The sequence below is a fragment of the Apodemus sylvaticus genome, chromosome X, assembly GCF_947179515.1.
Source record: "Apodemus sylvaticus chromosome X, mApoSyl1.1, whole genome shotgun sequence".
Lineage (NCBI taxonomy): Eukaryota > Metazoa > Chordata > Mammalia > Rodentia > Muridae > Apodemus > Apodemus sylvaticus.
The window spans coordinates 90476900-90494080 of NC_067495.1; the positions used below are offsets into that span (position 1 = coordinate 90476900).

Sequence of the window (17181 nt, forward strand, 5' to 3'; positions counted from 1 at the left end):
AATAAGGAAAGCAATATAATATACTTAAAACAAAGATAGAAATAAATTCTTGTATGGTACAAGTCCAAGTCAAACAAATTCAAAAAAAGTTAGCAAGAGACAAAGTGGAGGAGACAATTCTAAGATTGATAGAAAAATATTACAAAATGATAAATAAAAATTTTACCTAGTGTGGTTTGAATATGTCCCTGAAATTTTATATTTCTTGTTTTGTTTTGTATAAATAAAAATGAATACAACATCTAGCTATAAATTGCTTTTAATGTGAATTGTTGGAAATAACTTCTTTTTTAAAATATGAAGCCTGTATTTCCATGTTTCTCAAATTATTCTTGGCACAGTTTGATGCCATGATGGGATTAGTCAGAGACCAAAATCCATATTATAAACTGATTTCTCTGACTCTTCCTTTGTTTCAGCCTTGGCTAAGGCTAAAGTGGCAGCAGGAACAGGAGCCACTAGATCAGCCATGAAGTCCTTGATCTTTTCAGCATGTGGAAAGGTGTACTCAGTCCCCAAAGACAAAGCCGGGGCTTACTTGTATCCATTGATGATAGAGTATGATACTGAAGCAAGATTCAGGCAAACAATCTGAAGATAAACACTGGCAATATTTCAGAAGTCCTCTAGAAAGTGAGTGCAGAGTCAACCTTTTGATGCCTAGCACTTTCAGGCTATAAATGCTGCCATTATCAAACACCTGCTAAATGAACAGTCCAAAGGTGAAAGAGGAGACATTCACCATGTTTTTCAGTGTAACATTGCAGCTCCTGCTTTGTCTCCAGTTTTTATCTGCTGTGCATCACTCAGAATTTCAAAGGAGTCCCTGGAGATATTAGTGGCAAAGCCAACACAAAAGAGGTACGCAGGCCCCAGACCAATGTCCTAGGCTGGCACAATGATCTCATATGGGCAATGGCATGGGCACAAGTGGTAGCCAGCATCTTCTTGGCTATAAGTATATAACTAATCTCTGTGAGTTCCTCCTTTGTGAAGACAAATCCCACATTACCCCAGATATGAGGTAACACTTTTTCAAGTGCTGGGTTGTTTACAAGATGCCTGTAAATGGCCTGGCATATCATGATGTTCCTAAGTATCATCACTACAGTATTCCCTTCAAGGGACTTGCAATTCTGCTCAATCTGCTTGAGGTCTTCATTGTCTGTTCTCACAATGAAGAATTTTGAATAATCATCCAAATGTTGGATGATCTTAAAGAAGCAGTTGGATTTCTAAGTTCTGGGTATCAAAGAGGCAGATTGGCAAAATGGATTAAAAAATAAAGGATCTACTTTGTAAGATATTTTCTAAAGGTCTAAGAACATAATTGACAATGAAAAAGGAGAAAACTATTCCAGAGAAATAATAATGAAGTGAACTTGCATAAATAAAATACCATTTAAAAAGAAAAAAACTAAGAAGAGCACATGTTATAGAAGCAAACATGTCAACTTCCTTAGAATATACTTTAATTATAAAGATATATATGAGCATGGACATTAGTGCTCATAAATATAAGAAATATTGATAGAGCAATGTCCCAGGGAGTAGGGAGATCTGGTGGGGTGGGGGTATGCATGTGGGTGGGGATATCCTCTTGGAGATGGGAGGAGGAGATATAGGATGTGGAAGAATCAGAGGGTGGACTGGGAAGAGAATAAAGTCTGGACTGAAAAAACGATGAAAGAATATTTTTTTAAAAAAAAATTAATGAAAAAATTACAGATTATTCCAAAGTTCCACATAAATTGTAATACTTTTATAAGCAATTACTGAATAGTGAAAAAAGAGGGAGAAGCAACAAAATAAAATATGAAATGTTGAAAAAGAAAAAATATAAGAAATGAGTAAAGATTTGTATACATTAATTTGTATAACCAAAGCAAGATAGATTCATTCCTTAAAAGTCACAATCAAGGAAGAATGGTGGAAGAAGTAGAAATATAAACTTTCATGAAGTAGTAAGAAGTCTCAATTGAAAAAAAAAAACTCTCCATTTCTCCAAAAATAAGGACCATTGTGGAATAAGTAGTATCACTGGTTAATAATATTGAATATTTATGAAATTAATCCCCAAAACAGTTAATTTCCAAACAATAAAAGAGGAAGACATACCTCCTATTCTAGGAGACCTGCACTAACCTCATGTGCTACAGAGAATTGTTTATTTTGCTATGGAATTATTTTAGTTATCCTGATTTTAGAAGTGTGAAAGACTTCTATTGTAAAGTCTCTTAAAACTTTAACTATCACAAGGCAGTGGTGGTGCATGCCTTTATTCCCAACATTCAGGAGATAGAGGGACTTTAAAAGGTTCTTTTCATTTTTCATTTTAAAGTCCCTGCTTTTCAGGTGCCATCAGGAACATTTGCAACAGCTACAGGTGCTAGAAATGATACACCCATAGGCAATGGCAATTTTTCTGATTGTAGATATCAGGTGCCTACAATTTCAGGAATATATATTTCATGGGAATACCAACCAGTTGACATTTTCTGAGACAAATAACATGGTTAATGATCAGCATTCACTAAGTGGCTTGACCAGTGGTTGACACTACCATTTTGATATGTACAGCAGGTTCCTTTCTTGCTCAAACAAGGTTCTTGTGATGAAAACAATCCAGTTTCATATATAAATATGACCACCCTGGAGGCCAAAGTGTACAGGCACATGGTTAACTTGAAAACATTATGAACACAAGAGGAATGGCTATCTTTTTTTAATTAGAGGAGGAGTTGACTACCCCAAATTCTTCTCTCCTGATCAAGTTGCTTGTAATCATTTGCTGTTAAACCCTACCTGACTTCTGAGTCTTAATTTACAAAACAAAAACCATAGCCTTTCCATGAAACAAACTCTTTACAGACCTTTTCCCAGAAGCTGCCTAAATCCTATGTTGGCTTGCCCTGGAACTCCATTGTAGCCATATAATTTTCAAAACCTACTTTAATAAGAGTTCAATCTCTGCTCTAGCCAACCGCCTACAGGAGGTTGTAGAAAAGAATGGTTATTCGGATACAGGGGGTGGGGTGGGGATTGGACCTGTTTAAAAATAGTTCTTTGAAGCAATTCCAATCTCTGTTTTTCTCAGTCCAGTTCACTAGCAAACACTACACAGCAGATCAGTCCAGAAGAAATCATGAGGTTTCTCAGTCAGCCTGAATCAGTGGAAACAACAAGAAGTCATACAATTCTCAAGAGAAGTTCTTTTGTGTGTTTCTCTATATAAAGTTGCCAGACACTAAGCTCAGCAATGAAATGTAAGGTAAAACAATGCGTGTGTGTTTTCAGTAAAGTCAAGCAAGACTAGCAAAATTAGCAAGACAGAGAGCAAGGTGAACCAACGTCCCAGGTCCCACTGTATGTTGGGTCCTACTTATATTCTTTCTAAACATCATGTGTTCTTTTACATGTGTGCTATAGCAAAGCATTCTTTCATCTGTGTTTGTTTCACTAAAACTTTCTTTCACTTGTGTCTGCTTCAACAAAATATTCTTTCACCTGTCTTCCCCCAAAAAACAACATTATAACTTAACCAAGTCTCCAAAGAAACCAAAAATCTCCATTTTCCTTCAACTATAATTTTCTTTATCTGAAGAAACTAGTATTCCTTTTGGATGCTTGCAACTTTCCATTGTTGAATCTGCCTGATTTCATAACCTTTAGCATACAAAATGTACCTGTCTTTCTTTTTTTTTCCCATCTCCCTCCTCATGCTAGCTAACAAGAACTTCAGCTATCCTGCCCTGTTTTTTTTTTTTTTCTCCCTGGAACTCCAATAATTCTATTTGAGATTCCCCCAAGTCCTATTTTAAATTATTTTATCTAAGAGATAAAGAATCTATAATAGAGACCTATCCCACAGTGATACCAAGGCTGCCACCAAGTTATGCCCAGACAATGGAGTTCAAGAGGATAACTCCAGAAACTTAGAGTAGTCCATCCATATTTTGGGTCTGTTTGGAGCTAGCAACCCTTATTTAATCTTCTCAGTTTTTGAACTGGAATCAATTTGTATACAAATGGCACCATTATTATACATCATCCTATATCCACAATAAATAAACATGATATTTCAATAAAATTCAATAATTAAATTTGTTTCTAGATCAGACTAAATCATCTGCTAGCTTGTTGGAGAGCACAGATGTGTTTTATATGTGAGATTGACATGAATTTGAGGCTTTAGAGAGCAGATTTGTTGTAGATTTAATTGTATTCTTCGAAAATTCTTACATTGAATTCCTAACTCCGAGTACCTCAAAACCAGGCTACATATGGAGGAGGAACATTTAAAAATCAATTCAAGTGAATAATTTGAAATGATAATTAAGTTAAAAATAGGCTAACTGGGCTAGCCTTATTCCAATCTGGTTCATATACTAAAAAATATTATAGAAAACAAAGAGACACCAGACAGGCATGCAAATGAAGAAAGATCTTACAAAAATATATGGAATGAAATTATGGAGAAGCAAACGAAAGATACGTCTGCAAGATCATACACTCACACTGATATCACAGTTTCATTCTTAAGAACTCTAACAAAATAGCTTTTTTAATGTTTAAGCCAATAATTTTGTATCACTTGGCTCTTGTATGCCTAAAAAATTAACACAGCCAGAAAAAGACAAAATAAATAATTGTTGAGTGTTCATCCCTAAATTTATACAATGTAAAATCCAGAAGATAGGAAAGAGTGCTCAAAAAGCTATCTTAATGGGAGGACACACACTTTGCAAACATGATTTCACTACAGTGGCTATGTTGCCTGAACTTGGCATGCATAAGACAGGGCATATTAAGTGATAATCATTGATCATGGACAAGTTCTTGGTCCATATTCTTTACGGCTGAATGTTTGACATCTTAGTTGGGATTACTGTTGCTATTATGAAACATCATGACCTAAAGCAAGTAGTGGATTTATGTGGCTTATTCTTCTGTATCACCGTTCATCATTGAAGATAATCAGGGCAGGAACTCAAACAGAGCAGGAACCAGAGGCAGAAGCTGATGCAGAAGCAATGTAAGGGTGCTGCTTACTGGCTGGCTCATCATGGTGTGCTCGGCCTGCTTTCTTATAAAATATGGCCAACCCCACAGCGATGGTACCACCCACAGACCCACAGTGAAATAGACACTTTCCCTATCAAACACCAATTCTTAAATATGAACCACAATTGGATCTTATGCTGTCATCTTGATCAATTGAAGCTTCCTCTTTTCAGAAAATTCTAGCTTGTATCAAGTCTACATAAAACTAGCCAGAACAGTTGGTTACTAATTTCTTCTTTTTTTTACCATCATTTTTTATTGATATATTTTTATTTACATTTCAAATGATTTCTCCTTTTCTGGGTCCCCACTCCCTGCAAGTCCCATAAGCCCTCTTCCCTCCCCCTGTTCCCCCATCTACCCCTTCCCATGTCCCTGTTCTAGAATACCCCTATACTCTTGCACTGAGTCTATACGGAACCAGGGCCACTACTCCATTCTTTTTGGATCTCATTTAATTTCTGGATTATGTCTTGGGTATTCAAAGTTTCTAGGCTAATATCAACTTATCAGTGAGTGCTTACCATGATTGATCTTTTGAGACTGGGTTATCTCACTTAGTATGATGTTCTCCAGCTCCATCCATTTGTATACAAATTTCATGAATGCATTGTTTCTAATGGCTGAATAGTACAACATTGTGTAAATATACCACATTTTTTTTGTATCCATTCCTCCGTTGAAGGATACCTGGGTTCTTTCCAGCTTCTAGCTACTACAAATAGGGCTACTATGAACATAGTGGAACATGTATCTTAATTGCATGCTGAAGAATCCTCTGGATATATGCCCAGGAGTGGTATAACAGGGTCCTAAGGAAGTGTCATGCCTAGTTTTCTGAGGAACCGCCAGACTGATTTCCAAAGTGGTTGCACCATCTTGCAATCCCACCAGCAGTGGAGAAGTGTTCCTCTTTCTCCGCATCCTCGCCAACACCTGCTGTCTCCTGAGTTTTTGACCTTAGCCATTCTGACTGGTGTGAGGTGAAATCTCAGGGTTGTTTTGATTTGCATTTCCCTAATGATTAATGATGTCGAACATTTCTTAAGGTGTTTCGCAGCCCTCCGAAGTTCTTCATGTGAAAATTCTTTGATTAGATCCATACCCCACTTTTTAATGGGGTTATTTGGTTCTCTGGTTTCTACCTTCTTGAGTTCTTTGTATATATTAGATATTAGCCCTCTGTCAGATTTAGGGTTGCTGAAGATCCTTTCCCAATCTGTTGGTTGACGTTTTGTCCTTTTGACGGTGTTCTTTGCCTTACAGAAACTTTGTAGTTTTATGAGGTCCCATTTGTCAATTTTTGATCTTAAAGTGTAAGCTATTGGTGTTCTGTTCAGGAACTTTTCCCCTGTGCCCAAGTCCTCAAGGGTCTTCCCCAGTTTATTTTCTATTATTTTCAGTGTGTCAGGTTTTATGTGGAGGTCCTTGATCCATTTGCAGTTGAGCTTGTTACAAGGAGATAAGAATGGATTGATTCAAATTCTGCATACTGACCTCCAATTGAACCAGCACCATTTGTTGAAAAGACTATCTTTTTTCCATTGGATGCTTTGAGCTCCTTTGTCAAAGATCAAGTGACCATAGGTGTGTTGGTTCATTTCTGGGTTTTCAATCCTATTCCATTGATCCGCTTGCCTGACATTGTACCAATACCATGCAGTTTTTATCACTATTGCTCTGTAGTAAAGTTTAAAGTCTGGGATACTGAATCCCCCTGAAGTTCTTTTACTGTTGAGAACAGTTTTAGCTATCCTGGGTTTTTTGTTATTCTAGATGAATTTGAGAATTGCTCTTTCTAGCTCTATGAAGAACTGGGTTGGGATTTTTTATGGGGATAGCATTGAATCTGTAGATTGCCTTTGGCAAGATGGCCATTTTAACTATATTAATCCTGCCAATCCACTAGCATGGAAGATTTTTCCGTTTTCTGAGATCTTCGATTTCCTCCATCAGAGTTCTGAAGTTCTTTTCATATAGGTCTTTCACTTGTTTGGTTAGAGTCACCCCAAGATACTTTATGCTGTTTGTAGCTATTGTGAAGGGAGTCATTTCCCTAATTTCTTTCTCAGTCTGCTTATCCTTTGAATATATAAAGGCTACTGATTTGCTTGCGTTGATTTTGTAGCCAGCCACGTTGCTGAAGTTGTTTATCAGCTGCAGGAGTTCTCTAGTAGAGTTTTTAGGGTCACTTAAGTATATGATCATATCATCTGCAAATAGTGATAGTTTGACTTCTTCCTTTCCGATTTGTATCCCTTTGACTTCCTAATGTTGTCTAATCACTCCAGCTAGGACTTCAAGAACTATATTGCAAAGATATGGAGAGAGGGGGCAGCCTTGTCTATTGCCTGATTTTAGTGGGATTGCTTCAAGTTTCTATCCATTTAGTTTGCTGTTGGTTACCGGTTTGCTGTATATTGCTTTTACTATGTTTAGATATGGGCCTTGAATTCCTGTCCTTTCCAAGACTTTTAGCATGAAAGGGTGCTGAATTTTGTCAAATGCTTTTTCTGCATCTAATGACATGATCATATCATTTTTTCTTTGAGTTTGTTTATGTAGTGGATAGCATTTATGGATTTCCTTATATTGAACCATCCCTGCATCCCTGGGATGAAGCCTATGTGATCATGGTGGATGATCGTTTTGATGTGTTCTTGGATTTGGTGGGCAAGAATTTTATTTAGTATTTTTGCATCGATATTCGTAAGGGAAATTGGCCTGAAATTCTCTTTTTTAGTTGGATCTTTGTGTGGTTTTGGTGTCAGCGTAATTGTGGCTTCGAAGAAGGAGTTGGGTAGTGTTCCTTCTGTTTCTCTTTGGTGGAAAAGTTTGAAGAGTATTGGTGTTAAGTCTTCTCTGAAGGTCTGATAGAATTCTGCACTGAAACCGTCTGGTCCTGTGCTTTATTTGGTCAGAAGCCTATATATGACCCCTTTCATTTCTTTATGGGTTATGGGTCTATTTAGATGGTCTATTTGATCCTGATTTAATTTTGGTAATTCGTATCTGTCTAAGAAAATGTCCATTTCCTCCAGATTCTCCAGTTGTGTTGAGTACAGGTTTTTGTAGTAGGATCTGATGATTTTTGAATTTCCTCCGTTTCTGTTGTAATTTCTCTGTTTTCACTTCTAATTTTGTTAATTTGGATACTTTCTCTGTGCCCTTTGGTTAGTCTGGCTAAGGGTTTATCTATCTTGTTGATTTTTTCATAGAACCAGCATTTGGTTTTGTTGATTCTTTGTTTGGTTCTCCTGGTTTCTACTTGATTGATTTCAGCCCTGAGTTTGATGATTTCCTGTCTTATCCTCCTCCTGGGTGAATTAGCTTCTTCTTCTTCCAAGGTTTTCAGTTGTTCAGTTAATCTTCTAGTGTATGTTCTCTCGAATTTCTTTTTGGAGGCACTCAAAGCTATGAGTTTTCCTCTTAGCACTGCATTCATTGTGTTCCAGAGATTTGTGTATGTTGTGCCTTCATTTTCATTAAATTCTAAGAAATATTTGATTTCTTTCTTTATTTCTTCTTTGACCAAGGTATCATTGAGTAGAGTATTGTTCAATTTCCATGTGTATGTGGACTTTCTGTTGTTTTTACTGATATTAAAGATCACTTTTACTCCATAGTGATCTGATAGGAGGCATGGGATTATTTCAGTCTTCTTATATTTGTTGAGGTCTGTCTTGTGACCAACTATATGATCGATTTTGGAGAAGGTACCATGAGGTGCTGAGAAAAAGGTATATTCTTTTGCTTTGGGATGAAACAATATATATATATATTAACTCCAATTGGTTCAAAGCTTCAATTAGTTTCACTGTCTCCCTGTTTAGTTTCTGTTTTCCTGATCGGTCCATTGGTGAGAGTAGAGTGTTGAAGTCACCCACAATTATTGTGTTAGGTGCAATGTGTACTTTGAGCTTTAGTAAAGTTTCTTTTATGAATGAGGGCTCCCTTGTATTTGGGGCATAGATGTTCAGGATTGAGAGTTCTTCTTGTTGGATTTTTCCTTTGACCAGCAAGTAGTGACCTTCCATGTCTCTTTTGATGACATTAGGTTGAAAGTCTGAATGGCAACTCCATCTGAAATTAGAAGGGCAACTCCAGCTTGTTTCCTGAGACCATTTGCTTGTAAAATTGTCTTCCAGCCTTTTACTCTAAGGTAGTTTTTGTCTTTGACACTGAGGTGTGTTTCCTGTATGGAGCAAAATGTAGGGTCCTGTTTACGTAACCAGTCTGTTAGTCTATGTCTTTTTATTGGGGAATTGAGTCCATTGATGTTAAGAGATATCAAGGAGTAGTGGTTATTGCTTCCTATCATTTTGATTTTAATTTTATAGGTGTGTGGTTATCTTTTTTGGGTTTGATGAAAGAAACTTAATATCCTGCTTTTTCCAGGGTACAGTTTCCCTCGTTGTCATGGTGTTTTCCCCCTATTATCCTTTGTAGGGCTGGGTTTGTAGAAAGATATTGTGTAAATTTGGTTTTGTCATGGAATATCTTGGTTTCTCCATCTATAGTAATTGAGAGTTTCGCTGGGTATAGTAGTCTCAGCCGGCATTTGCGTTCTCTTAGAGTCTGCATGAGCTCCACCCAGGATCTTCTAACTTTCATGGTCTCTGGTGAGAAATCTGGTGTAATTCTGATAGGTCCTCCTTTATATGTTACTTGCCCTTTTTCTCTTACTGCCCTAAGTATTCTTTCTTTGTTTAGTACATTTGGGGTTTTGATGATTATGTGACAGGAGGTAGTTTTGTTCTGGTCCAGTCTATTTGGAGTTCTGTAGGCTTCTTGTATATTCATGGGCATCTCTCTCTTTAGGTTAGGGAAGTTATCTTCCATAATTTTGTTGAAGATATTTGCTGGCCCTTTAAGTTGTAAATCTTCACTTTCATCAATGCCTATAATCCTTAGATTTGGCTTTCTCATTGTGTCCTGAATTTCCTGGATGTTTTGGGTTACAAGCTTTTTGCATTTTGCATTTTCTTTAACTGTTGAGTCCATGGTTTCTATGGTATCTTTGGCATCTGAGATTCTTTCTTCTATCTCTTGTATTCTGTTGTTGATCTTTGTGTCTATGGTCCCTGATTTCTTCCCAAGGTTTTCTATCTCCAAAGTTGTCTACCTTTGTGCTTTCTTAGTTGTTTCTACTTCTGCTTTTAGATCCTGGAAGTTTTTGCTCAGTTCTGTCATTTGCTTGTTTGTGTTTTCCTTTACTTCTTTAAGAGATTTTTGTGTTTCCTCTTTCATGACTTCTGCCTGTTCATCAAAGTTCTCCTGTATTTCTTTAAGTGATTTTTGCGTTTCCTCCTTATTGGCTTTTGTATTCTCCTGAATTTCTTTCAATGATTTTTGTTTTTCCCTTGTAAGGGCTTCTAATTTTTGTACCATTTTCTCCTGAATTTCTTAAGTATGTCCTTCATGTGTTCCTGTACCAGCATCATGACCAGTGATTTTAAATCCAAATCTTGTTTTTCTTGTGTGTTGGGGTATCCAGGACTTGCTATTGTTGGAGAATTGGGTTCAGATGCTGCCATAATGCCTTGGTTTCTGTTAGTAATGTTCCTATGTTTTCCTTTAGCCATCTAGTTCTCCCAGGTGTTAGATGGTCTTATTGTCACTGGCTGGTGCTTCAACCTACTGTGGATCTTTAAGGTTATCTCTGCAACACAGGACGACTGGGTTTCCTCTGGCACAGATTACTGATATGCTGCCTTCCTCTTTTGTGCCTTTGGAGCCCTTCTCAGTCTTGCCTCAAGCAATGTTATACATGCATTGTCAAGGTCAACCAGGTCTTCTCTGTCTGCTCTATTATGGAGCAAAGTTGGTGTGGTGGGGGTCACACCCTCTGTTGATTCTCACATAGGACACTGGTCCCGTGGTGGACTGGCTTGCAGATTAAAAACCTATGTGTTCACTTCCTGAGTGCAGGCAGACCACTGGTGGTTTGTACCACCAGAAATCGAAAGCTCAGGGTGATACAGTACCTAGTGACCCTTTTCTGTCCTGGCAGGCAGCGAGTATGGCCGCGGGGCTTCTCTCCTTCTGCAGCTCTCTGGGCAGGACACAGGCCCCATTTCCAGCAGGCTGGCAGACAAACCGCCTATGTGCTCAGTTCCTGAGTGCAAGCAGACCCCTGGCGGTTTGCACCACCAGAGATCTAAAGCTCAGGGTGAACTAATTTATTCTTGGAGAGGGATAGTAATTGTCTTTTGATGTGTTCCAAGTGGTGAGCCTTCCCAAGTCTAGTGTATCAATTTGAACCCTTTACTGAAAAGATAAGCCTTTCAAAATAAAAACAAAAAGACATAAACTCAGGAAAGAGACACATAGGGAGAAGGGGATAATGTTATGTTTTCAAGTTAAATGAAAGTGAGTATGACTGAGAGAAAACAGGATGAATTTTATTCTTCTCTAACCTGTCAAATAACAAATTAAATGAAGAAAATAAAAAGAAAGCAATAAACTATCATGTCTTATGTTTAATACAACAATTTTAAGCAATATACTTATAAACTGAGTGAAATAGCATACTAAATACTCTAAAAGCATTATTAAGCCACAATCATTAGAATTTTTATTTGGGTCATATCTAAGTTACATTTCTTATTGCTTTGACCTAATATCTGACAAGAAAATGTAACTTAAATGATTATGACTTCACAGTTCAAGAATAGATATTGAATAGAATTATTGTGGGAGGCATGACAGCAGAAATTTAAGGTGGCTCTAAATAATGACATAAAAATCTCAAGAGATAAACAAGGAGAGATGGGATATAAAACCTAGAGACCTACCCCCAGTGATATTTGTGCTTCCAATAGGTCACTCATACAGCCTGGATCCAAGTATCAAATAAATTATCCTGTGGGGAATATTTCACATTCAAATCACAATAGAATGCTTATCTGTTTATATATATGAAAGATTAATCAGTGTAATTTAGTACATTAATGTAATGAAGAACAATGAGATACATGATCACCTCAGTAAATACAAGAACTTAGTTTAACAACATCTAACACCTTTAACATACAAAAACACATATGAATAAGTCAAAGACTAGATCTGCTTGATGAAGGTCATGTATACAATCCCTACTTCTATCATCATGGTGACATGTTAGCCTTTCATTCAGATATAAAGGAAATGAAATATGCTCAATTTTGCCAATTATACTCTATGTAATAATGAGATTTTAGTGATAACTATACAAGTCAACACAATAAAACTTTCAAAATCATCTCTGATCTATGATTAAATGATCCTAAATGAAAATAACAATAATTTAAAAACTCATTCCAAGAAAGCTATGTTAGTATAAATAGTTTAGAATATACAATCAATATGCAGACTAAGTTTCCTTACTATATGTTAGCAAAGATTAATCAAAAATGAATAAATTAAATGTTTATACTTCCTGTAGTATCAAAATAATAAAAAATAACCAAAGAATATAGGACAAAAACTCAACACAGAAAACTTGCAAGAGTCAAACATATATGTGCACATTAATGTTAATATTAGCACTGTTACAATGTCCAAATATAGAAAAAATAGATTTTGGTTTCCACATATGGAGTACAATTTCTCATACCAAGCATGTATCTTTGACTGTTCGATATATCATGTAGACAGAAAGAATGTCATGAAAATATCATCTCAATCAATTAAAAGGTGAACAAATTAACTGCTTACTGACCTTGAAAGTTGTTACACTATGGAACTTCTATAAGCAGTAAAATAAACAAGCAATTCTTTAGTTAAAATAACTGAACACAATGGAAACTCTCAGGAATCTATGAGGGTTACTGTAGCTAAGAATTCTAGAATTAGGAGATATGGAACATGGAACTATCACCTCCTGTAACCAGGCAATGGATGGAGATACCAATCCAGCCACAAAACTTTCGACCTATAATTTTCCTGCCTGTAAGTGGTGCAGGCATAAAGAGGGAACAGAAATTGAGGACTGACCAACCAATGACTGGCCCAACTTGAGTTCCATGTTAGAACACAGAGCCCACCCTTGACACTATTATGTTATACTTGCAGACAGGAGCCTAGCATGACTCTCTTCTGAGAGGCTCCATCCAGCAGCTTACTGAAACAGATTCAGAGACCCACAGCCAAACACTAGGCAGAGCTCAAGGAATCTTGTGGAATAAGGGAAGAAAAGATTGAAAAGAGAGGGGTCAAGGACAGCACAAGAAAATATAGAATCAAATAGCCTAGGGGCACACATGGGGCACAGAGACTGAACCACCATCCAGAGAGCATGCATGGGACTGACCTATTCCCCCTAAACATATGTTACAGATGTACAGCTTTGTCCTCATATGGACCCTCAAATAGTAGAAGCAGGGGCTATCTGTGACCCCCTTGCCTGGTTTTGGATCCCTGTCTCCTAACTTGGCTGCCTTTTCTGGCATAAATAGAAAAAATATACCTAGTCCTACTGCAACTTTATATGCCAAGACAGGTTGATATCCATGGGAGGCCTTGAATTCTCTAAGGAGAAAGGAAGGGAGGAATGGGTGAGGTGGTTGAGTGGAAGGGACTGGGAGGAGGGGAGGGAGAGGAAGCTGAGATGGGGTTTTAAAGGCAATAAATAAATTAATAAAAAAGGAATATTGGACATTGGAAGTTTAAAGGGGGTAGAGGAGCTGTATCTAGCAGAAGAGGTAAGAGAGAAAACAGATATTTACAGAAAAGGAGGTGTAGCCACTTTGCTTTTCACAGGGCATTTTTGAGCTGGATTTAAGTTTTGGAAACTCTTTTATTGATATTAAAATACCTCTGAAAAGTGTGCTCAGAGGTATGCACTGGTACTATTTGCCTTTAAGAGCTTTAATTTATGTGCAGAATAATAACAAATATTAAGGGAATAAACTGTCTCTTATGTGAAATAAAATAAAATAGCTAAACATGGAATATCTTCATAGAAATTTTCAGGTCCAAATAACTTCAATACTGGATCTTACCAAACACTGAAGGAAGACATAATTCCTATCCCACAGATTATTTTTCAAGAGGTAGAAAAATCAAGATCATGTCTGATGCTATCAGTCTAATATAAACACGAGTAAAAGTATTAATGTAGAAAAATACACATGAATAGCCCTGATTAGTGGCATGGTTCTAAAACACTGTTTTAAAAACTTTACCGATAACTTTAAGTTACAAAGATAAAATATGAGCGAATGATATTCACAGGACAACAAAGCTGTTACAATTTAAAAATGTATATTCTGGTAATAAATCAATAGTCACCATCAATAATTATAAAAGAGAAAATTTGCATAATTTATTGAATTTACCATATTCAGTCTACAGTAGAAATTAAAGAAAAATTACTAAGCAACATAATAATGAAATGCCTTTACTGTGGTAAAATGTGCTGGACAAATGCTTACAGCAAGTAATATATTAGAACAAAAAATGCATACCCCTCCTAAGGTTCAAAACAATATGAATATGTACAGTTTCACTATGTCCACTTACCACCATCATGACAATATTTACTGTAGAAATAAACAATTCAATGAATAAAATGCCAAATGTCATAAAATGTCAAGAGAAATAGAGCTCCAGTTATACCATGATTTATATAAAAAATTCTCAAGGAATCAACTAAGAGTGAGTTGAAATGATTAATTTAAAATATTATAAGGTAAACATCAGTATAGAAAAATGAAATCTATTTCCATTACTAGCAACAAAAATTAAAATTGAAAGTAAATTATTATGGATGTATATACATAAATAATTATTGTGTATAAATTATATGTATGTATATACACTATGTATGTATATACATAAATAATCATTATATATAATAAAGTAATATGATATATAATTGGGGATTCATAAAGTATTTGCAATAATTAAAGTTCATAAAGTATTTGCAATAATTAGAAACTAAAACAAAAGATATATAAGAGAGTGATTAAGAATATAAGAAAGAGGAGGAAGAGTGTTATACACAGAAAATTTCAGTATTTTCAAATTGTTTTGCAGCAATGTACTGATTTAATGTAATCTTAATTAAAGCAAATAAGTTTTATATTTTGTTTATGCCCCAGATGATATTTAATAGAAGAAATAAAAAAAACCCACACTATCAGTAAGGAAAACTTAAAAGCAAAATATAAAAACAAGACAGTAAACAAGACACTGTATAAGGCAAGATGATAGTATAGTGGGTCCCCTGCTGTTATACTCCCACAGCAACAATAATTTGGCATTTACCTTTGACAAAAATGAGACTTTGCAGGAGTTTTGGAGTCCAGGTAGGAGGTTCAAAATGCTGACAGATCCCAATGAGGCTGGAATCAAGCCATTACCTCTGAGGATTTGGCTATTGTTCCATTTGAGTATGGTCCAGCAACTAGAGCCATCAAATAAAAATCCTAGGAGAGAAGAAACCCACTAAAACTTCTAGTATCACACTCAGTTATGGGTTCTGGCATGGCTTTTGATCTGGCTCTAGGATCGTTTACCCATTATATAAGAGAAAAACTGCTTCACCAGGAACTCCACAGGAGACATGCCCACATGTGCACATAAATGCAGGCCTGTCAAACAACAATGCCTACAGATCTTCAGGAAACTATATAATTAAGTTCCTGTTCCTCCTAACTATAGTGTGGGTGTAGTCTTCTTTTCCTAAGGACTTAAAGAGAAAGACACTCATCTGTATACCTTAAAGGCAAGGCTGGTGTCCTTGGTCATGACGTAGCCCTATGAGTTCTCCTGATCCTCTCTCAGCTTCATTTTTATAGCATCTATGCCAAACCAGTATTCTTGAGAGACATGTGTTTCTCCTTGTCCCTGAATGTGGAAAATTATTCTGAAGTACTTTTTATAAATGTACTCCTGGAAGATCCCTGCAGTCTGGACCAAAACCCACTAAATCACAGTCCAGGAATATCCATTATTACTAAGTAACTAAGCCAATTAACCAATTTAGAGACTAACTGCCAAAACTTACCTATAAAGACTGGAAGATACGTGTATGTTGCTCCTTCAAATTCTTAGAACATGAAGCAAAATTTAAGAGTAACCAACTCCAAAGAAGTAGAAATGCATGCATTGACTTAAAAAAAATTAAAAATAAACACCATTAAGAAGCTTAATGAAAGCACCTAAATAGGTGAATAAACAAAACCAAATTAGACATGCATTAACAAAAAGAAAAATGTAGTAAAGAAGTATGAATCATAAATCTGAACAAAATGAAACTCTTGGAGTTGAAGAACAACAACAACAAAAAAACCCCACAGAAAAGTAAACATGTCAGAGAGCTTCAGCAACATCCTTGATTGACAAATTCTAAGAAACCATTAGAAAATAAATTTACCTGCTGTCTCCTGAGTTTTTAATATTAGCCATTCTGACTAGTGCAACATGAAATCTCAGGGTTGTTTTGATTTGCATTTCCCTAATGACTAATGAAGTTGAGCATTTTTTTTTCTTTTTTTTTTTTATTATTCGATATAATTTATTTACATTTCAAATGATTTCCCCTTTTCTAGCCCCCCCACTCCCCGAAAGTCCCGCAAGCCCCCTTCTCTTCCCCTGTCCTCCCACCCACCCCTTCCCACTTCCCCGTTCTGGTTTTGCTGAATACTGTTTCACTGAGTCTTTCCAGAACCAGGGGCCACTCCTCCTTTCTTCTTGTACCTCATTTGATGTGTGGATTATGTTTTGGGTATTCCAGTTTTCTAGGTTAATATCCACTTATTAGTGAGTGCATACCATGATTCACCTTTTGAGTCTGGGTTACCTCACTTAGTATGATATTCTCTAGCTCCATCCATTTGCCTAAGAATTTCATGAATTCATTGTTTCTAATGGCTGAATAGTACTCCATTGTGTAGATATACCACATTTTTTGCATCCACTCTTCTGTTGAGGGATACCTGGGTTCTTTCCAGCATCTGGCAATTACAAATAGGGCTGCTATGAACATAGTAGAACATGTATCCTTATTACATGGTGGGGAGTCTTCTGGGTATATGCCCAGGAGTGGTATAGCAGGATCTTCTGGAAGTAAGGTGCCCAGTTTTCGGAGGAACCGCCAGACTGATTTCCAGAGTGGTTGTACCAATTTGC

General features: G+C 36.4%; 1 pseudogene; it reads right to left on the reverse strand.

Annotated features, from left to right (window-relative positions):
* Positions 1 to 363: 363 nt before the first annotated feature.
* LOC127674582 (60S acidic ribosomal protein P0-like) lies at positions 364 to 15798 on the reverse strand (annotated as a pseudogene).
* Positions 15799 to 17181: the final 1383 nt, after the last annotated feature.